Source organism: Adelges cooleyi, unplaced genomic scaffold (assembly GCF_023614345.1).
Source record: "Adelges cooleyi isolate 19-005CV unplaced genomic scaffold, UGA_ACOO_1.1 ACOO_flye_CR_arks_rails_tigmint_CR_PRNA_1, whole genome shotgun sequence".
Lineage (NCBI taxonomy): Eukaryota > Metazoa > Arthropoda > Insecta > Hemiptera > Adelgidae > Adelges > Adelges cooleyi.
Window position 1 is genome coordinate 4,043,900 of NW_026095751.1, and position 24,550 is coordinate 4,068,449.

The 24,550-nt window shown below is 29.3% G+C and overlaps 1 protein-coding gene across 2 annotated transcripts in view; it reads left to right on the forward strand.

The window, feature by feature from the left end:
* Nucleotides 1–267: 267 nt before the first annotated feature.
* LOC126833091 (scavenger receptor class B member 1) overlaps nt 268–24,550 on the forward strand; it is a 65,333-nt gene continuing 41,050 nt past the window's right edge. Inside the window, exon 1 of one of the 2 annotated variants that reach the window (XM_050564243.1) lies at nt 268–652. The gene's annotated coding sequence lies outside the window, so the exon portion shown is untranslated. Of the gene's footprint in view, nt 653–24,321; nt 24,460–24,550 lie in introns of those variants that run through there. The other variant, XM_050564245.1, reaches the window with a different exon arrangement.

The following is a 24,550-nucleotide window of genomic DNA, read 5'->3' on the forward strand; positions in this document are numbered from 1 at the left end:
GTGAACTTGACTTTGGGCTCGACTACTTAGACATATATATATATATATATATATATATATATATATATATATATATAGGTATAATAACAACATAGGTATTCTAAAGCGATATCCGACCAGCAGAATAATCGTTATTATTGTGATTACGTTGTACGGATAGGAGACGCGATGGCTCCTCCTCTTCGGCATTGAAAAAAAAACCATCTAAGAGGTCTCTCTTAGGCACAACTATATTATAATTTTTTTCGCGTTAACCCCTGGCGGTGCGGTCGATGGTTCGCATTTAGTGTGCACAACTTACCACGCCAAGTTGTAGCAAAAATTGTTATTAGAGAAACGTATTTGACTTTTTTTTTTTACTTGGACTTTAATAAAAAAAAAAAGTTTAGACGTTTATCGCGCAACGATCGTATCCGCTTAAACCGCCAGTCCTTTTTTTTTTTTACCGGTTATAATATATAGGTATATATTATAAATATATACATTTATATTGACAAAAAAAAAATTTATAGAAGGACTTTTTGTGTTATTTCAAAGCGAAAAAACAGTTCAACACTTTTGATTTTATTGTCAGAGTTTATATTTTACACAAGATTTTACTTTGATTTTGGATTAATACAAGGCAGTCTACGTCGAAGAGCACACACAAACCGTAAGTCGTCTCAAAATTATTTTTACTTACATCACATACTCATACTTAGGGCTTTGTATATTATACGAAATTAACGTTAAGTTAATTAACTGTTAGATGTGATTTAGGAAAGTTCTTGTCAAAGTTAAACGGTTTTCTTTTGTTTATAATTTGACATTATTTAATTGCTATTCAATAGAGTTTCACATTGAAGTAATCCTTGTTGATCCTATGATTTATAAATCATATTTAAATAAACCACAGTAAATTAGTAAAAAACAAAACACAATTAAAACATTTTAAGTTAAAGTACGATATTTGTAAAATTTTATAGTTTTAAAAGAATTTTTTTTAATTGTTTTCACAAATAATTGTAGAAAACAATTATTTAAAAAATGTGTTATAAAATTAACAGTTTTTCTTTCTAATAAATCATTTGAATGTTCTTTAGGAATTAAACTACACTTATTATGAAACATTACAATGGGAATTAATTTGAATGTCTCTAAAACATAATGGTGTTGCCGAATGGGAATTATTTGGTTGGATATTTCCACTGAAAACATTTCCACTTTAAATATTTAAATGATATTTCTTGTATATTTTTTTTTTTGATGATTCAGTTAAATTGCTATTTACATCATTTTTATTTCTATAATAAAATATTTGAGTTGAATAGAAAAAAATAATTTTTTAGACTATTTTATCGATCATGGTTCGAATACAAATAGAAAAAAAATTAAATTATTTCATTTAGCCTTTTGATATTATTTTATTATGAACGCATTTTTATTTTTAATAAGTATTTGGATTTTAAACTAAACAAATGCAATAATATCACGTTGTTAGACATTCAAATGCATTAGGATAACGAAATCGCTGAATAGTTGTTAAATTCCAGTTATAAATAATTCATAGCATCAAGGTGGCATCAATATTTATTGACCTAGTACTGATAAATTACTAGGTGTACTATGAATCAGAATAATGATATTGTACCAGGTATAAATTTGCACAAAATTAAAACATGTTTTCAGCCAATTAACGGCATACTATTACAATTAAAACTTATTAGAGTGCAAGCAACTAATTAATTATCAAGTCCAAAAGCATGTTTTTTTGTAGAAGATAAACAAAGTTCAACACAACTTTTGCAAATTTGGAAAAAAAATTGTTGAAAGATAAAACATTTATTTTCTATTAAATTGTTTGCAATTTTTCAGTTGTTTATTTTTTAAATATTTTTTTTTATACCAGTTTACAATAACTTTTTCAGTGTTTTCCACTTTTAACGTTTAGAACTTAAAATACGGTAAAGAACAAAATTGAGGTAACTTTTTTAATTAAAAACTATTGCCCGAGCATTTTGATTGGTCGCCAAACAGGTTTTGGATTCCATTTTAAAATAAATGGTTTAAAAGTTAAAGCCAACTCTGGAAAATACCATTAACTAAAATGTCTTAAAGAACTAAAACTAAAAAAATTCAATTATTTTTAAGAGAGAATTCATGGTATTAACCTAACCTAACCTAACAGGTATTTATATTTGTACACATTCCCATCGACCAATTTAGTTAACTGCAACTATCAAAAGAGTTCAGATATTAGGCATTTTATATAATAAAATATTATAATATAAAGTTAGTTTATTAAATACTAAGGTTTTATTTTCCTCTTCATTAATTCATTGTGAGGAACGATACAAAATATTACAATTTTATCTCTTATTTTAAAGCGTCTTTTCTAAGTGTAAACAAACAATTTGTACAAAAAAAAAACTCTGTTTCGTTTTTTGATTTTGTATTCAACCCAAATTTAAAATTAGCTTGCCCGTGTTTTCTGTATTATATAATTCAATTATAATAACAAACCAATTCTAATGAAAAGTTTTCAATTTTTTTTTGTAACAATCAACGACAAATAAAACGATTATAAAAATGTTAACCATCAATTTTTCATTATTAAGAAGTAGGATTTAGCTATCAAATAATATTAACTATTATAAGACATCTTAATAATTATAAAATATAATTTTCAACTTAAATAAAACATTTTAAGAGAATTTATGGATTTGTTGTTCGATGTTTATAATTGATATAAAAATTATTAAGTTGACTAAATATAACATGTATAACAATATCTTGTGCACTCAACGAAGTTAGTATAAATCATATCAATTATCTTGCCTAACCTTGCATTTGAACAACGTGTCAAAATAAAATCTAATGATGTTATAAATAATATTTAAATAAATAACCGTTTATTGTTAAGGATTAATTACTAATAGGCAGCTAATGTCATAGGCACCAAGGCTGAACATAAACGCCTTATGAAGTTAATCTGCAAAGTTAAATTATTGATTGGAAACTTTTAAATTTAACAGGGCTTACTCATGAAGTCCACCCTGTACATTAACGTTAAAATATTATACTGTAATCTTTTTGTGAAGCGCATTTGAGCATAAATTTTCTATATATACCATAAGACAACTATTTTTTTTTTTTTTGGTCCATCGCAGAGTATAAAATGCAGATATGCCATCAAGACAGTGACCTTCATTATGTTATTATTTTATTTATCGTTGTGCAATAAGTTTAAATAAATTACCGGTCATAATAAACGATAATTTATCATAAAAAGTGATTTGAGAAGTTATTATTATCAAAGGAATATCGCCTATAGGAAGTCCCTAATCCCAATCATGCATGCTGTTCTACAAATGGCCAAGTGTAATAGTCTTCTTCGACACATTTGTCGGTATTAATCAAATCACTTGCCATTAAGACGGTTAGTTTATCATTAATATCCGTCAAGAAAAGAGTTACTTGTATGCATGTATAATATTGTTAACATCTTGCCTAAGAGAGAAGAACGTCTAAATGCATTTATTTCATTGAAAATGTACAATAATAAGTCTCGAGTATGCTTAACTATGTCTACCAAGCTTATATAATATAAAATCCTTCAAGATAGCTAAGATAAAAGGTTTACTTGAGGTCTTTGGTAAGCTTTGACGAAGGGAAGTTTTTGAATATTATCATGAAAAGTAATATAAGCTAATAAACTAATATAAGTAATCAACTACACTATATGTATAATAATTGTAAAACAAAAAACAAAAGACAAAAAAGTGGTATTAATCCATTAATAAAAGGAACAATTTTTTTGCTATTATATTACACACCATCATTTTGCAAATGATTTTCACAATACTAATGTAAACCCATTATATTGGATCCGTATGGCCCGCTATTTATCTGAAAGTCACCATAAAATAATAAAGAAATAAAAATAAAACAATAAAACTAAGTGCTATAAAACAAAAAAAACAAATTTAATGGGTAAATTTTTTAACGATGGGTTTTGCCCGCTATAAATTTTCAAACTATTTAGCTGGTTTTTAGAAAAGGCAATTTAAAAACGGTCTGCAAACAATTTTACATTAAATTTCCACTTAACTTTGTGTGAAATATATGATTAGATTGTAAACTAGTGTTAGAATTTCTATGGGTCACTTATTTAGAAACACTCTTGTCTGCCGGTTACCTTTGACCCAAATATTTTCTTTATTGTCCCCGTTTTGATTTTCAACAAATACAAATTAAAATTGTTCGTACTGTCTAAAACGTCATACTAAAATAAAAGTTATGAGTTATTTAATTTTCGTTTTTAAGAAAATATATAATAAGTATTGCATCTGATTTTTAAAATATTTTGTGTTCAATTTTATAAAAAAAAAAGCATACTCACTTCTTTGCCATGATTTTTTTTTTACCGTTTAATAATTATATCAAGGTGTAAAGTGACTAAAATACCAAACAGACTATTGATCTAGGATTTTCCAGAAATTTAAACTCTAACCTCACCGAACCTAAACGAACCTAACCGAACCTAACCTAAACGAACCTAACCTAACCTAACCTAACCGAACCTTACCTTTAATGTGTATAAAACAATAGTTTTAATCTGTCACACTAATCGTTATGAATAATTTAGAGCACATACAAAAATGGAATATATTTTTTTTTATTGGTTATTATTCTTCTGCTTGCATGTTGTGCAACTCACAAATTAGCTAAATTGAGTTGGCAACACAGTTTTTTTTTCTCGAAATTTCGCGGGAAATCGGCAGGTGGGCTCAGATTTTCCAAAAAAAAAAATTTATATATAACACATAAGACATATTTAAAATTGATTTGTTTTTTTTTTTTTGCTCTAGTTGGTTTAAACAGAATTGGCGGTGTCGCTTTCTGGCGAAATTCAGAAACACAAACAACAATGTTGATAATAATATTGTAATATAATAATATTAACAAAGGTCGGTTATGTTGATATCAAAATCCCCGACCTATTTAATAATACAATTTGCCGACGGTCTTTTTTTTATCGGATTAACTCAATAAATTATTATTATTATCAACAGTAATAATAACACCAGCTACTGCAGCAAACGCGGTCCGAATCGTTCGAAATAATAATTAGGTACTATACAATTATAATTTAATTTTTTTTTTTTTTTAACGTTAGGTGTTATCACCGTTGTCCTCGTTTATTGTATAAGTTACACGGATAACCGCAACGTGGTTTTTTAATCGTTCAAGGTAAAAAAAAAAAAAATGATCCATCTGCAGCGCTTAGGGCTTAGCCGGGGTGTGTAATTAATGTAGGTAATGAACTTAGGCTTTGCAATTTCCGTATGATTGGATAATCAAAAACCGTTTAAACTCAGTCCGGTTTCGATAATATATACATACATACAGGGTGATCCAAAAGAAGTCAAAAAGGGAGATTTTTTAAATGGCAACATATGTTTTTAATTACATAAACTTGTAGACAAAATATTTAAAAATATGTTAGCGTTTGAATTTTCATTTATCTGTTCATTAGCTATGACTTTGTAAAGATACTACATTTGTTCTTAATAATTGTCATATTTCTTCGGTTAGGTTAGGTTCCATTCTACCAACTGGGAAGTCACTATAAAAGATTTTGAAATGATGATAGACAAACGGTTCTTCTCTACAGATTACTTAGATTACAGGTTATTTATTGTATCTGATTATGATACGGAGTACGGTAACATGTCAAATTGATTTCTAATAAAACTACTCGTTTTTGTAGTAACGAATGAAAGTATTAAGAAATACAGTCGAAAAATCAAATCTTTGTAGAGTCATAACAAATGAACAGATAAATGAAAATTCCAACGGTAACATATGTTTTAATTTTTTGTCTACAAATTTGTGTATTTAAAAACATTAAAAAAAAACAAAAATCCACATTTTTGGCTTATAAATATTGGTGATGAAAATTTTCAAAATATTGAAAATTGTAGTAAAATATGTACCTACTTAAAAGATTAGGGGGGAAAATTTCTCAAAATATTCATGTTTTCAGAGAAAATGAGTGTCTTACGTTAGTCGGATCATCCTGTATATATATATATAAGTATACGTTTCGGTACGTTTCACGGAGACGGGCCAATAGGTTTTTGATATTGTATTTTAATATTTTTGTTGAGTAGCATTTAAGATGTTATTTACATTTTTATGTGAATAATTAAAAGACTGATACGGAGGTGTAAGAATAAAGAAATCATGTTAAAATATTACTTTTTTCTTTTATTTACATTTGCCCCAAGCATTTTGTTATTAAAAATGGAAGAATATAATTATCATTTACAATTACCTCAACTCATATGAAATGGGACAATTGTAAATATGTGTATAATTCACACTTGAGAATCTTAAAATGATCAGGAATCATTTTATTTCAAATTGCCTCAGTTACAATATTGCATAATATTTAATAGGTTTAATTTTGTTCATTTACAATTACTCCCAAAAAAGTTTAAATAATTTTTTTCACGGGGCAATTGTAAATATTGAACTAAATATTAAAAAATTAATTTTTTCATGTGAAACGTTATTTTTTAAAGAACCATTAATTGGATTTTAAGCATAAATACAAAGAACAAGAATATAATAGGAATAATATTGAATTTCCTTTATAAATATTGCATAATCTTTACAATTATTACCCTAACAGGTAAAATAATTATTTTTTTTTGCATCAAATTATCAACTTCATTTCACGCAGGTCAAAAATGGTCAAAGCAAGACACTAGTGTTCTCTGAAAGTAATTTTGAAAGTTTAAAATTTTTCCAAATCACAGCTTACACGTTTTGGTATTAATTTTATAAAAATCCTACTTGATAATGTTATAATAACTGATGACAAACAACCGGTGTCGTGTAATTGTTAATTTAAACAGCTACTTCACTACTTTAATATTGGCCTAGTCGATTATATTTTCAGAGAAAATCAGTGTCTCACATTAGTTGGATCGCCCTGTATATATTTATAATAATACTTGCCCAACCGTGTCCAGGCCGTTACGTCACAAAATAATAATCGATTAAAAACAACCGAACTGTTTTTTAGAAAATTTGCTGCCATTTAAATACCTACTTGGATACATATTTATTCATAGGTAGGTTACACGTATACTATAAGTATAGTCTGAACGTCGACCTTCGTCGGTTATTTTCTCGACCAAATCTATGTGTGTTTATATATAATTAACCTATCCGAACAGTAGGTGAACGTATGTGTTATTATACAGACATAATACGGATATCACATAGAGTGTGCTGTGCCTAAGTACAATCCGAGTTTGTGTGTATTCTGATAAATCAGCATTGTCACCGTCAGGATGGAAGTAGATAATTATTATTATTGTTTGCCTGAGTTTGCCAATCTGGAAATGAAATGCATCCTAGTCTATAAATAGACACAGTGACCTACCGCCATTATTAAAATACAGCCCACGTGACAGTTATGCACACATCAGCCGATTTCTGGTTAGCTTAGGTTGGGTTTTAATAGTGTTAACACAATACTCATGAAGTGAGTATAAATTATATGGCTACGTTGAAACTTGACCGCTTGAACTAAATACCTAAATACAATGACTGTTGATTCTGTTTATCGGATTCACCTAATAACATTGTGCATAGTGTGAAGTGAACGAATAAAGGTTATTTTATTTAAAAACGCACTGAAGATAAACCTTACGCAGCTAACTGTGTACTTGTTAAAAATTTACAGAAAATAGATAAAAATATGACAAAAAAAAAAAAAAGGATTAAGTTTGACTATTTTTCATTAAACAAAATGTCCTTTTCATTTTCAATTGTTTATCATAAAACATCAAGGGAAAGATTTTGAAGAAAATAAATCACATACTAATCCGAATGGGTCAAATATTATTAATCACATTGTCTTAACATTATGAGATGACATGAGTAGAGAAGCAATTCCCAACAATTTTATAAAAGTTCAGTGGTAAGATACATTTTAACATGTGAAAAATATTTAAGTGATAAATTATTATTATTAATTCTTTCAATATTAATAAAAACGTTTCCTCAAAAAATATGAATAATTATTAAGGAATTTAAAAAAATGTATCTTGCGTTCAATTTAACAAATAAAAAGTCTATTTGTTAAATATTGTATTTATTTATAGTACATGCAAATAATATGATGTCGTCACAAAACTACGTTAAAACCGTTTCAATATTGTTTTGTGAAGGCCAAGTTGATTATTTTCGAAAAATTAATTATTATAATAAAATATGTACAATTATTATTAGGTATTCGGTGAAACTCAAAAACAAAATAATATCCAAATGAGTCATACGCAAAATTTTACTTTAAAAAAAAAAATACTAAAAATGAATATTGTATTAAATAAACATGCAGAGGATGTATTAAATGATATTCTTACTATATTGATTTTTTTTTAAACATTTTTTAACGTCAATTTCTTTATCGATTAGAAAATAATAATATTTTTTAAATGCTTTCAATTGCGACTTTATTTTTTTTATATAAAAATAAAATAATGTGTCCGATTTGACTCTGATTTATGTTGTTTTATATACTTTTCCAATAAAGTTCACTCTTTTGCCTTTTAAATTCGAAAACCCCCTTCCCCCCCCCCAAAAAAAATATGATATTTTTTTTTTTTAATTTTAACATATTTCCCTTGCGATAATTTCTGTAACGGGTTTTTTAGCGCCTTGCGGATTCCGGCGTATGCAACACAGCAAACGCGACCGTAACACTTTTTGCCTACGTTCGGCCTTCGACGGCCGCCTGACTTGAGCATACAATATTATTATATTCTATCAGTGTACCGGTGCGTTATACAATGTTTGTCAGTCAAACCTAACCTAACCTAACCCGAATATTAATATCGTTTTATTTAAATTACATAATGTTTTTTACCTGAACGGGTCTCGCGGTGATTAACGCTAATTAAATGTTTTATAGGAACTATTGCGCGGACCGGTTAATTATGATTTTTGTACCATACTATATATACTACATATTATGTAGATAATAAACGACATATTTTCTAAAAACATTAGGCTGAAAACGCATTCTTGTATTATGTACCAGCGTTGGCTGTTACGTTAGGTTACGTTAGGTTAGATTTGGTTACGTTAGGTTAGGTTCGGTTAGGTTAGGATTAAAATATGCCAATTTTTTGTGTCTGGGAGTCGACTTTTTCAAATTTTAGCACAATAAATTACCTTTCCGGGAAGATTTTTTACCTACAGAATTGCTCCAAGTAGAAATCAGTTAGGTTTGCCTTTTAAACCATCTAAAAATTAGGGCCAGACACAAAAAAAAAACCAACACTTCATTGTAAAAACATTAGAAGCCGTCGCAATTGGGCAGACGACAAAATGCTATTTAAAATATATTAAAAATGTATTTAGATATTAAAAAATGTCCAATCGATTATTACAAATTATGTCTCGATATCGACAAATAGCTGTTGTTCCGAGCCGGTGAGCGTTATTGCGGTTTGAGTGTTACTTTTTAGGTATTTAACCTGTTTATTAAAAATAATTTATTATGCAAGTGTTATAATAATATAATATGGTCTACTAATAGTATGCAATAGAAATAATTGTGCAGCGGGCAAGTACGAGACCACCACAGAGTGATTTTAACATAATAATAATAATATTTTAATTTTAACGAAAAGGGAAAGTTCGTTAAGCGCCGTTCGATAATTATTATGAAATTATTTTCGGTCTATTAGTGTTGTACGACGTGTAAACACACCACAACTGTGTTTATTTATCATTAAAAACAAATATAATAGAAATACAGTAAGAATATAAATCGCGCACTAGTGGTTTTTTTTTTTTGGCAATTTTTTACAGACAAAAAGAAAATCCTATCACGTTGAACAAATCAAGTCGGAACGGTCACTCCGACCAGTTGGGTTAGATTCGTTTTATACTATTATCACCTGTATCCAGTGGCTATATTGAAACAATTTTTTGAAAGAAGAGATTTTTTTTTGGGGGGGGGGCTATAGCAAATGCCCCAGCAAATTAATCTGTTAGGTTATGTTAAGTTAGGTTAGGATCGAAGTGGCCGTTCTGATTAAATTTGTTATGTGATTGATTATTTTACAATCCGATGGTCGTTGGGTTTTCCCACAATAATGTCACCTGAATAGAAACTATTAGACAGAAACTAATTTAAAAACTTTTGATAGCTGTTGACAAAATGAGTTAATCATTTAAACAACAAAGATATAATATCTCCAAACGGAATTGCATGTGTACGTCCTTCCTTGAATACTTTAATTTTTTTTTTCTTTTTAACTAAGCATTACTGAATTTGATGCATTTGAAAAAAAATTTTGATAATGAATGCCCTTGGGCGGCCTTCGCCTTAACAATAATAATATCTATTCAACGAATTTTTTTTAGAAAGCTAATAACTAACCAGTGATCGAAGAAGACAATCCAAATCTGTATACACATCTTCATTGCCTATTTTTTTCAATTTCTTTTCTTAACTATGCTAAAAATTTTATTTTATTTAATTATAAAATACTCTATCTTTTGTAATACTGGTGTTTCAAATTTGTTTTTTACGTTGGGTTATCTACAAAAGTAATTTTACCTCGCAAGTTGCCACGCTTGCATTTCACCGCTTTTGCCATATTTTTTGGAATTAGTTGACTATTTGTGTGCCATAACAATATCACCTGTAATATAAGTAAACGGATAAAAAGTAGATTAAGACATTATAATAGTGTGTATTATGAAAAACAAAAATTTACTTTAATTTCCAATTCCAAAGCTAAAACAAATCTAGCTCATCGTGTAAATTAACAGGCTATTTAAAGCCCAACGCTGCCACCACGAGCTGATGGTTTTTTATTTAATATTAAAAAAAGAAAATAGAAATGTTTGTACAATAATTTTGACCGAGCATTGATTAGATTTTGTCAGATTTTATACAACACACGTTACTGAACTATGTAATGATAATAATATTGTACACTGTAAGTTCAAAGTACTTTACAACAAAATATATAAATATATATACAACCGCGATTATCTATTAAATAACAAGCAAAGTGCCTATTAGAAAGGATTCTAAAAAAGCCATCGACACCGTTTCGCAGCATTGTATAACGTTATATGTTGTACATTATAGTAATTTCAAGAGAGTATTGCGTGATAGGAGCGAAATAATTATACTTATTAAATGTTTTATTAAAGACAGAAGGGGAAATTTATACAAAACATTAGATACCTATTTTTTATTTCCGGGAGAATCTATGGGAAAACCTCTGTGGTCTGTAAGCCTTGACATTATCCATAATACACGGTTTATTTTAATTCTGTTGTTGGCAGATATGTTATTTAATACTTTTAATAGACACCAAATATTGTCACCTCTTATTACTTATTACTTATCTCTGATCGCTTATCACATATTTTTTATCATTTATTTCATCTCTTATCTCTTATCACTCGTATATTATCACCTGAAAGCCCAACGCAAAAATGGTGGCATGAAATTATTGGAATCCAAAGAAAGAAAAATTTGGATTCAGTAAACAATAATTCTGATCACTGATGTAATATCATCGCATTTGAAATGAGTAAACCCAAATAGTAATGAACGTCTTACGCTTGAACACAACGCCCAAAGAATACATAATATTATTATATGATATAATGCGGATATTGAAATTGAGTAATTTCGGTGAATTTAAACCGACCGGTTGTTTTACAACACACGTAATCCTAATGACTAATTAAACTGAACTAAATAAAATTCATAAAAAAACACACAAACACAACGGCGGCGGTGTGGGTGGTAACCGATTTGTAGGAAATACTTAATGTCTGTAAACCGTGTTTAATCGCTTTCAAGGAAACACATTAATAGTGTTCATAATTTTTAAATAATACATTGTAATTTCGATTTCTACAATGTCTAAAGAGCACTCAACAATTTTGTAGCTTTTGATTTATGTTCTTTTTTTAAAAACATAAACAATATGATATTGGGCTGGACACGAGAAATAGTCATGTCGCCATTTTTGCGTTACACTTTCACGTGATAAGAGACGAGTGATAAGAGATGTGATAAGTGATAACAAATATGTGATAAGAGATCAGAGATAAGTAATAAGAGGTGACAATATTTTGTTACCTCTAAAATTTAGTTGTATCATCTGACAACCCACTTGAACCTCACGTCAGCATCTCATGTGCAGTGAAACAAGATCATATAGTTATCTCATTAGTTATCTCTAATATCGTTAAATAATAAAAGTAAACCAGTCGGCTGCAATGCACACCCTATCTTGGGGTTACCTTAGATGAAAAAAAAATCATATTAAAACCAAAAGACTTATGCTAAACACTTGGCGTAAAACCACTGCTTAATTCACTTGTGGGTAAATGCTCCCAACTGACTAACATTTAAAATTTAAATCACTTTAATCTAAATCTAACTTTACCCACAGACTCAAACTTCACAACTGCAACTGAAACAACTTCAATTCCATATAACAGATTCCGAAATTGCTTAACTAATCTCCCAAAATCCCCTGGAAATCTTCAAGAAGATCTCAACAAATGTGTCACTGCTGGTTGGTTGTTTTTCTATCAAGCTAGTCGAGTCTCGTTGTACAGTCTAGTATACTTATTATACATACCTACACATAAGATACAAAAGGAACACGATTAAGTGTGCTGAACTCGTCTGCTGGCCAAGTCAAATCTAAGGTCACGTTCGACAAGATATATCTATGCAAATATACCATGCCTAATGGCTACACCGATTAATCACAAAAACTGCAAACAACTAAAAATTATCCATTTATCAAACCGTTTTGGGAAAAACATTCGTGTCAAAAGTCTAGTCCAATTTGCACAACTGTCATTTATTAAACCAAGTCATTTGTGAATCTTTTGGATTTCCTAACGATACAGATCATAATTAATTGACACGTTTCTTTTGTTCAACTCTTCTTCAAAATATATTCCAAGAATAAAAATGCTTACTATTATAGTGATTATTGTGTCTCGCCGATGAATCGCGTTTTATTTAAAGTTAATATATGATTATGATCAATTGACTTATCTGATCGACAAAGTGATTGATTTCTTATTGTAACAGGATGGAAATCCATCTTGACCAACGACCAAAATTCCAAGATAAATATATTTTAAAAAATACACAATGATATACAGTCAGCCGGTTTCACTAACTATTATTAAATACACTCTTAACACATTGTTAGTGAAACAATTCATTTAAATTTAACATCTGGTTAAATTAAATTAACTTCACCATAACATTATTATTGTTCAATTCTATTTGTTAAGTTAACAAAATGTCAGTTGGGTTACCAAAGCGGTTACCTCGATTCCAACGTTCTCATTGGCTATTAAGATATTATGTGATAACTGATAAGTGATTGCATTATTTAATTTGTCAGTTTATTATTATTTGACATTTTATTTTACTTTCTTTTGACGTTTTGGTTTATATAAATAAATTATATATAATTGTTTAATATATTGTTTAGATAGTCTATAGGTATCTTTCTAAAAATAGTTTGTCATCAAGGTCATTAAAATATTTTTTTTCTATTTTGAAGGCCTAAAAAAATATAGGTAGTGATAAGAATTATTTCCATTGTCAGGATAGGCAAGACATAAAAATTATTATCTAAATTACAAAATTCAATAAATTATGATATTTGAACCTATAATGCAAGTCTGTGCCATTCCTTTGTACCTAACCCACATAAAATTACTTCTGCTTACCTAATGAAGGGTTATCAAAGTTGTCAACTCTATTGTTCTCTAAATACTCAATATAAAGAAATTTATCATCAAATATGTAACTCATTATTATATATTACTAGTATACTCGTCAACAAAAATTCTAAAACAATTTCTAAACTATAAGATAAATATTATATATTAGTACTACAATATATTTTAACAAGCCGATTTCGGGTGATTAATTTAACAATCGTTTGAACAATGTGTTAAGGCTATCAAATCTCGATGAAACACCAATTTGTACTAACTAGTTGCTAAATATAATTATTAACAATAAGTTAAATTCTTAAAAAATGTTAGTGAAACCAGCTGTATGTATTTTTTATATATATTTTTTTAATATATTCTCGTGAATACGTTTATTGTTTCTATTTAATTAGTATTAAATTCACACGGTTATTTGTCGGAATTTAACGCACCCAACCGTATAACCGTTGGTCCACGCTGAAACCAACAATTACCTGAATATAATAATGTACATTAGCTGATATTTCACTTAGCCGGAGCATAATAATAATAAGTAATTGCTATTATCGAAGTTATGATGATAATAATTATTATTGCTAAATTATTAAACAACAATTATTCACTATTTTGTTTTCATAATCGTTTACCGTGCATACTTTTTTTTTATTGAACCGTCAGCCGTTTATCGAGCAAACAGCTGACTGAAATATTATTTGTAAACCAAAACTAACACTAGCACTCCTATTAAAACTTTTGAATTTTAAGGGAAAATTTGTATTCAACTTTTACACCAATTACGTTGTCTAAAAATATTTTTAAAATGTACACAGCCGGTTTCACCAACTATTGTTAAATACACTCTTAACGCATTGTTAGTTAACAATTCATTTAAATTTAACATCTGGTTAAATGAAATAAGATTTACCATAACATTATAATTGTTAAAATATTTTTTAAGTTAACAAAACGTTAGTTAGGTTACCAAATCGGTTACCTCGATTCCAACATTCTCATTGGTTATTAAGATATGTGATAACTGATGAGTGATTGTATTATTAAATTTGTCATTTTGTTATTATTTGACATTTTATTTTACTTTCTTTTAACTTTCGGTTTATATAAATAATTTGTATATAATTTTTTTAAAGATTGTTTAAATAGTCTATACCTTTCTAAAAACAGTCTGTCATAAAAATAATTTTTCTATTTTGAAGGCCTAAAAAAAAAGCAGGTAGTGATAAGAATTATTTCCATTGTTATATTCAGGACAGTCAAGACATAATAATATTATCTTAATTACAAAACACAATTTATTATGATACTTAAACCTTTGATGCAAGTCTGTGCCATTCCTTTTTACTTAATCTACCAACATAAAATAACTTCTGCTTACCTAATAAAGGGTTATCCAAGTTGTCTTTTCTATTGTTCTCTAAAAACTCAATATTTTTATAGATTATTTTTAAAAATCTGAGTAAATATCCGTACCCCAGTACAAAAATGTATTAACCCACAAAATTAGATGAACTAATTTAATTAATTAAGTTGATTGAACTTAGATGGACTCACCTTAGAGTCTAAACGTCTTATAAGGTAGATAAGCGAATAGAGCGCAAAATTTTAATCTAGGTAACAAGGAAATTGAAATTGTTGGACTTAATGTACTTGAAACACGGGGAAAATATTTGTCCGGCCCGTTTTTTTTTATTGGAAGGGTTTGGGACACGAACATACTAATATAGGAATAGTTATTGCGGTTAGGTTTGGTTTTTTTGTACTGTTTTATGGAAAAAAAACTATTTAACGCTGTCCCAAGCCGAATACATAACGATATTAGGAAACTACAAAAAAACCCAATTTTTTGTATTTGTTTAAAGGGAACACATAGTATATAGTGTACTATGTGTTCCCTACAGCTTCTCCGGGCGGGTTATTACAATAACTATGGCAAAGATCAAGGACCTGTTCGGTGATGTAATACGGTGAAGCCAACGCCGGCCATAGGGAAATAGCCATCAGGTAACAGCACAGCAGCAACGACCGCGTAACCAGTTTGAAACCAAAACGCTTGCACTACTAGAGGTAGAGGAGGAGGTACACACGGCTGTGATATTTTGCTAGAGTACCATAAAATGATAGGCTTTGAAAAAATTGGATTCGGTGGGTTTTTTCGGCCATTTAAAATAATTATTTGATAACTTTATACACAAACATTATAACGCGGTGACCGAAACGTCTGCTGTCTTGCCTTTCCGTGTGTTCATATTATAATATGTACAATAATAGGTAACCGAAGACAACCGGTTTCCAGAAGAGACCTACTTAGTTGCGCAACCCGACGGTGCCCCGGGCCTTAAAAGTGAAGCCCGCCGTGTACTGTGCATATAATAATAATAATAATAATAATATTATATTCCATGCTTGTATACCAAATGTAATTTGCTCGTCTGACCGACTAGGAAGGATTCCGAATGTTGCTGTGCCGGCCCGATTGCATCAGACCGGTCTTTCTAACGAACCGTCATCGGCATCAGCACGAGGAGAAGGAATAAAAAAAATATAAATGTATAATAATATATGTAAAGAATCAAACTGAAGAAAAAAAAACGGATACGCTTTCGCTTTCTGCCATACCCGCACGCGGACACAAAAAAAAGGGACAGCTTTTTTTTTTTTACCTTACATTTTTTATAAGCGGTTTTAAAAAATTACAAATTGTCAGGGTCTCGCCGGACGGAAACATGTTGGTGCAGAGGAGGTCACGGATATTATAATAATTATGAATTACTACAGCTGACAGCCGGTTTCATCAACATATGTCAAGAAATTAAATTTATTGTTAATAATTATATCTGTATAACTAGTTAGTGAAAATTGGGTTTCATCGAGATTTGTTAGCCTTAACACACTGTTAAAACGATTTGTTAAATTAATCACCCGAAATCGGCTTGTAAAAAGTTAATCGGCATGTTAAAATGCATTGTAGTACTTGCATAATATAATATTTGTATATTTATTATAGTTTAGAAATTGTTTCATTATTTTTGTTGACCGAGTATACTAGTAATATATAATAACGAATTATACATTTGACAACTTTGATAACCCTTCATTAGGTAAGCAGAAGTTGTTTTATGTGGGTTAGGTAAAAAAGAATGGCACAGACTTGCATTATAGTTTCAAATATCATAATTTATTGAATTTGTTATTTAGAAAATATTATTATGTCTTGCCTATCTTGAGTATAACAATGGAAATAATTCTTATCACTACCTATCTTGTTTTAGGCCTTCAAAATAGAAAAAAATATTTTAATGACAAACTATTTTTAGAAAGGTATAGACTATCTAAACAATGTGTTAATACATTGTATATAAATTATTTATATATACCGAAAGTTAAAAGAAAGTAAAATAAAATGTCAAATAATAACAAACTGAAAAAATTAAATAATACAATCACTTATCAGTTATCACATATCTTAATAACCAATGAGAATATTGGAATCGAGGTAACCGCTTTGATAACCCAACTGACGTTTTGTTAACTTAACAAATAGAATTTAACAATAATAATGTTATGGTGAATCTTATTTCATTTGACCATATGTTAAGTTTAAACGAATTGTTAACTATCATTGCGTTAAGAGTGTATTTAACAATAGTTGGGGAAACCGACTGTGAAAGTGATAAAGTCTCTTTCAAATAAAAGCTTCGACACTAATCTGTAACGGTCCAAGTGTAATTTCCCACTATTTTTTTGATTTTTCTTAATAAAAAGAAATGTTTGACTACAGATTTTTGAGGAAATTGAATGTTATGTTATAGCCCCATTTTAGATCTACCTTTGGTCAAACCCCTAAAACTTTGCGTTAAAAAGAGAAAGAAAGAAAAAAATTCCACCCATTCTTGCAATTGTGATTTTGAAGGGGAAGGGATGAACTTTTTAGTCTTATAAAGTACCTTACAGGTGCGATTTCTGATCACACGAAGAAATCGGTTCAGTGGCTTAAAATATATCATGGGTACAGACACAAAAATATAAAAATAAATAAATAAAAACACATCATTGTAAATACAATACCTTCTCAGCTATCGCATCGAAGCTAAAAGAACCGCTTAATGTCGTTTTGAACAGTCAGTAGTTATGAAAATAACATAAAACGTTACAAAAATATTATGAATTTGTCTAACAATTTCAAAAAAAAAACTAAAATTACTTGATAGCTGACGGTGACAGTAGTAGGTTGCTTAGTAATAATTCAATAAGCAAACAATGAGAATAATATGTGGACTTGGTAACACGGTGACCAACGTTGGTTACTTTGGTAGTTCCGCCATCTCAGCTGCCGTGGGTTCTATTTCGTGTTATCACAAGAATAGTTTATCAATTCAATGATTCGCTTATCGTTATCAATTTTAGAAGAAGACAGCCGACGGCCGAAAGCAAATGATGAAAAAGCTGACCAACATAACGCTATGGCGGCTTATCGGCTTTGTCAGGGTGGCCAACTGTCATAATATAATTATTATTCCTCAGCAGATCCTATGGGTAAAATTAATTAAAAAAATAGAATAGAATAGAAAAATATATAACAGCTGTTTAATTCTAAGCTCGGGGAAACCAGAAACGATTTTCTTATTTACAATTTACAACCACTAAATCCTTGAACAAGTTAAATTTTGTACCGATGCCTAAGTGGTTACATTGACAAATTATACAAGTAATTTTTTTTTTTTTACGTAGTATTTTACCTATTATGAGTATTGCCAATTTTTGTTTAATTATGTCGTCATTGCTTAAATCGCTATTGAATAAACTTTGTTGTCCTCGAAACAGACATTGTGTTGTGAAAAAAAAATATCCATATTACCTATTTCAAATACAACCCGGTGTCCTTAACTTTTGCCGGTGAAATCACGTAGGTATATTACTCTTGTCGGTTAATTTTTTTTGAGGGGATTTTTTTGTACAATTTATCTTTTATAAATTTTCTTATATTCATAAATATGAGCATACATATGAAATGCGATAGCTGTTGTAGGTAATATGAGTTGAAAATATGATTTGTTCAAATATAACTCTATGAAATCAATATATGAGCACTTGAAGTGTCCTTTAACGAACCAAAGTATTTTATATTCTCGTTAGCCTCTCACTTGTTTCTCGGCTCTTCCGCATACTTACCACACTGGCACGCCGTATGTAATGGCGTGTATCCGACATAGCATTGTAACCTCCGTACGATTTATATATATATATATATTATTATATTTATCGGTAAAACGGGTTTCACGTGGTAGCTTGTGATGAACCGTGTTTTCGAAATAGATACAAAAATAAAACCCGAAAAAAAAATGCCAAAAACCGGTCGGTCTCGATTCTTTACACTGACAAACGTGGATTGAACAAAAGGGGTTTTTTTTTTGTACAATTCAATTAGTCTGGTTCAAAATTAATCCGTCAGCCAATGCCAAAAAAAAAAAAAAAAAACGGTTTTAATACCGTACCGTTTTTTATTTTAAAACTACTTCTGCTGTCACTCACTAACCGTTTTTAAATACACTCTTAACACAATGTTAGTTAACAATTCATTTAAATTTAACATATGGTCAAATGAAATAAGATTCACCATAACATTATTATTGTCAAATTCTATTTGTTAAGTTTACAAAACGTTAGTTGGGTTACCAAAGCGGTTACCTCGATTCCAATGTTCTCATTGGTCATTAAGATATTATGTGATAACTGATAAACGATTGCATTATTTAATTTGTCAGTTTGTTATTATTTGGCATTTTATTTTACTTTCTTTTAACGTTTCGGTTTATATAAATAATTTGTATATAGTTTTTTTTAAAACATTGTTTAAATAGACTATACCTTTCTAAAAATAGTTTGTCATTAAATTGCAGCTCGCCTTTTTGCTTACTTCATAATAATAATTTAATTTTTGAGACCCCTTGGGGTAAGATAAGAAGTTACCAACCGCGCAACAATGAAGACTTTTTTTTCCTCTTGTGTGGTCATACTTGTTTTATTCCTTCTGTTTACTTCACAATCGCATACAGGCTAGTATAATATTATATGTTAGCGTTCATCATGATGATTCAGATATTAGCCACTCAAACTAGTTGTGGAAATGTAATGTAAACAACAAAAATAAAAATCTATGTATGTAGGTTAGTTTGGGTCGTTCACAAAGGTCGTTTGCCCGATTATTCCGACTCAGCGATTATTATTATTAAAAAAACTGCTTCTTTAATCTAAATTTAATCCTTAAACCGGATATTCAACAATGTCAAATTTTCATAGATCCGATCAAATGTTGATAGGGCCTGTTGATTCATACTGTAACAAAGTTTTTTTACATTATCTCACATTGCTTATATAATATTTGGTTTTATAGATTTACAATAATTGGAGTTATAAAAAATATCAATACATTTTATAGTATCCAGTTATATTGTTTTATTTTTATCTGTTAACCACGTTATGGTGCTGTACAGGAAAGTTGTAACAAGTGCACATCATTTATGGGTGGCACTAACGTTTCAAGTAATCGTAAAAGGTTATTATCAATTATTAAACAAGTTAAACATTAAAAACTTCTCCATGGAAAACCATGTAATACTTACAAAATACATATTGTGTGCTTATACAAAATTTAAAATTGATCCAGTGGATCGTCGTTAGCTATTACTTACAGATTGGCTATGAAATTTATTAGCTACACATTTTAAACGAAAAATGTCTCAGCTAAAACTTACCACTCAAATTGTATCCATTCTAGTCTAAGCTCTCATTCTAATCCTCTAATAAACCAACTACTATCCTCGGCCTCTCTTCCTGAAAATGATAGAAACACACAAAACAACCTAACCTAACCTAACTTAACCAACCTAACCCTTTTACAACAGCCTTCCCATACAAACGATTATCTTACTGCTATGTTCAAATTGCAAATCGCAAATTGTAAATGTATATTTTTTCTGATAATAAACGAATAGAAATTTGTTAAAAGAAACATAAATTATGGAACTTTTTAACAGCTTTTCATGAGAAACAAAAAAATATTTTGCTCTTTATAAACTAGCTTATTCAGATCAATCATCACCAATTCGAATAAATACTAGTGTATTAAAAATATGTTTTAAAAAACAGTCTGGGTTTCTATAAATAGCCAAACATTGTCTGTGACCATTCCCTTCTAACCGTTTCCCATTGGAATAATGTACATTGGAATAAATTGTAAGATTTGATGACCTAAGACACATGGATTTATTTCCAAACAAGAAATCTATTCTAAATGGACGACAACAAAAGTAATACTTAGCGTTTTAATTGTAAATTCCAATGGGAATTTTATTACTTTGCGGTGGCTATGTTTGCGGTTCGAAACCGGAACCCTTAAATTACTCTGTGCCTATTGCGGGTATTACCTACACCGTCGGAGATAAACAATAATAATAATAATACCTATATTTGAATTTTTCCTCGTTCAGAGATTTATGTTTTATTAATTACCTTCGAATCGCCTTATTTTTCCCAATAATAATATGACATCAAGGTCTCCCGGGGTGAGTGTGTGTGTGTGTACATGAAAATTGACATTAAGACTTTTGAAGGTAAAAATCTGCTGTGCGTCCATTAAGATGTTCTTTAAGTAATAATTGTAATTGCTACAATTAAATAGTATTATCTTTATATCGCAGTATGACATATTACCACATTTCAATTATTCATAATATATTATGTAGGAGGTGCGAATCGATGATCTCCTTGAACGCCTTAATTGCTTTTAAAAATCCATTTATCACTTGCACTCGATAAGCCGTGAATCAATTTTAAAACATCACTGTCCGAGAAACATACTACAATCGATTAAAATCGTTCACGGTCGGTTAATATTATTGTGCGGATCATAATTATTAATATTTTTTTTTCTAAAATAATAACGTTTATAGTTCGTTACATTGAGTGTACCAACAAAAAAATAAAATACTAAATAAATTCTCATTAAATTGCGGTAAGAATGTGCTCAGAGAAAAATCAATACATTTATTTTGTTTTACTGAGACATTAACACATGCAACACCCCTAATCAGGGTCATAAGGGGGAGGGTTGGTGCTTAAGTACTGGAAATATTTAAAAAAAATCCTCTTTTATCTTCTCAAAAAAACAATTTTAAGTGTACTCAATCACACTCAAGTTTCTCCCAAATTGCACCTAATAATAAAATTCCATTATCTGTAAGAGCTACTTTGATATCTGAACATCAAAGTAGTTGACTAAATATGTGTTTATGAATAAGCCATTAGAACGGTTTTAATTAAGAGAGGAAAGGTATAGCTGTTAACCTAACCTAACCCCACTCATGTTTACATTTATACAATACATATAATTAAGACCTAGTAAGTCTAATAATGTCAGATTGGCAGTTTATTACAAAATAGATGATTAGATTCTTTTGTTATGAATAAGCCATTCTAAGCCATTAGGACGGTTTTAATTAAGAGAGGAAAGGTATGTCCACTGAAATACAATAACCAATTTAAAAAAAACTAATTAACTAAGAAAGACGCAATTTAAAACGATTTTTTTTTTGGCCTCTTTAAAAATATGAATATATAAATATATTGTTGCTTTTTTTATAAAAAAAAATCATCAGAAATGAAGAAGTTGTATTTAAAATTACCCGATTATAATTCGGAAATATCTACTAAATAGTATATAATAGTAATTTGACGTCAAAAGAATAAAAAAAAAATAATAATTGTCCTTCAACCGCGAGTATTGGATATATTTTTCTTTTTAGATTATTCAAAATAGCTTTATACAAATAAACTCTCGTCAAATTTATTCTTTAAGTTATTATATTATATTTTTAACTACGCACTCAAAAAAAACCCACCTCAGGTATAATGGAAATTTGCCAAAAACAATTTAAGTACATTTTTATTTTTTAAAACATTATATCGTGTACTATATTATTATCTAAAATAGAATACCTGTTTTAACAGCTTAGCAGAAAAACTAGACATATCATTTTGACATCAATTTTAAAAGAATAATGCGCATTAACAAGCAACTGTTCAAAAAATGTCAATAGTATTTATGGATCTAATAAAATTTCCCTCTCATTACATGAACACAAACACATACAGGTTTTGAAAAATATATGTATATATAATTTTGGTAATCACAGCCATGCTAGTTCAAGGCTGTAAAATTCAACTTAATCCAACCAAGACAACGATAGTGAAAACATTGAGAACGATGTGAACATCGTGATTGTGATTAAGTTTTTTATTTTTAAGTAGGCAACTTACTGGGTTTTTGCATTTTAAGTATACACAAAACTGAACTGTCGTTGTTTCAGTTTGTTTATTTAACTGATAAGAGACGGTTGTCTTTTTAATTTGTCAATAGATTTAAGATTTATTTATGATGCTATTACTTTAGGTTAGATTTGGTTAGGTTAGGTTAGGTTTAGGTTAGGTTTGGTTAGGTTTAGATTAGGCTTGGTTAGGTTTAGTTAGATTAGGTCTAGGTTAGGTTAAGTTAGGTTTAGCGTTTACCAACTACTAAACCGGTAGAAGATGGTTGTTATTTTTTGCTATTGAAAGTCGACACTTCCAAGATGTTAACACTTAATATTTTATTTTCAGACTTTCGGTAAAACAATTTTGTATCGTTATTACGTTTTATTTCATACATTGTTATATTTTCATCTGTTTTATGTAACCTAACCTAACTGTAAGTGGGAAAAAAAAACGGATTTTGACCGAATTTGACAATTTTGACCAGACAAAATCTGGTCAGCTATGAACCGTGTAAGATTTTAACGCGTCCCCAATTATAATTATACATTTTTTTTTAATTCGAGTAAATACCGAAATTATCCGTTTTGGCGGCGGTCAAACCTAACCGGGGGACTTTAACGCTGGTTGACAACTTTCAAGTGTGTGTGTGTGCAGGGGTCTCTGGATGTAGGATGAGAGTTTAGCACATGCGTCGAGAGAGAAAGGAGCCGGCACGGCGTGTGGTGTTTGCGTTTTGTTTAAGCTACTATATTTACAAGAGTGATATATTATTATTATTATTATTATATAGTATGTGCACACTTACTTACTGGTGTGTGTGTGTTATGTGTCCATGTGGAAAAGTGGGGGGGCGCGTACAACGTGGAAAACGAACCCACCACCTCTCACTGTTAAATCGCTCTTTTTTTTTTCTTCTCTCTACTATTATGTGTATTACATATGGCGTTATCACGGATAAGTCAGTTTACCCGACGCCGGTTAGAGAGTCGATACAAAATAATAATATAATATTTGTTTAACAACGAAAACACACTTATATCTTAAAAATCACAAACAAAAAAAATAAATAAATAAATAAAAATCGTTAAAATTAATTTGTAATATTATTAAGTTTATGAGTTCTTTTTTAACCGACTTTTCTGTAGAATTTTTTTTTTTTTGCTGAAAAATAAATTTTTCAAATCGATTGGTTTTTTTTCCTATTAATTTATTATTGTTTTTTTTTTTTTTTTAATTTTAAAAACGTTTCCAAAATCACACAACACTTAGTGGAATACTATATTGCGCACGTCATACTGGCCAATGATTATGACACTCGGATAAAACGATGATTTACTTGAAGTGAGTCAACCCTTTCTGTAGTAGTGTAAAAAAAAAATTAATATTATTATTTTATGTACCGCTCGAGAAATAATTTGTTTGTTGTTTATTT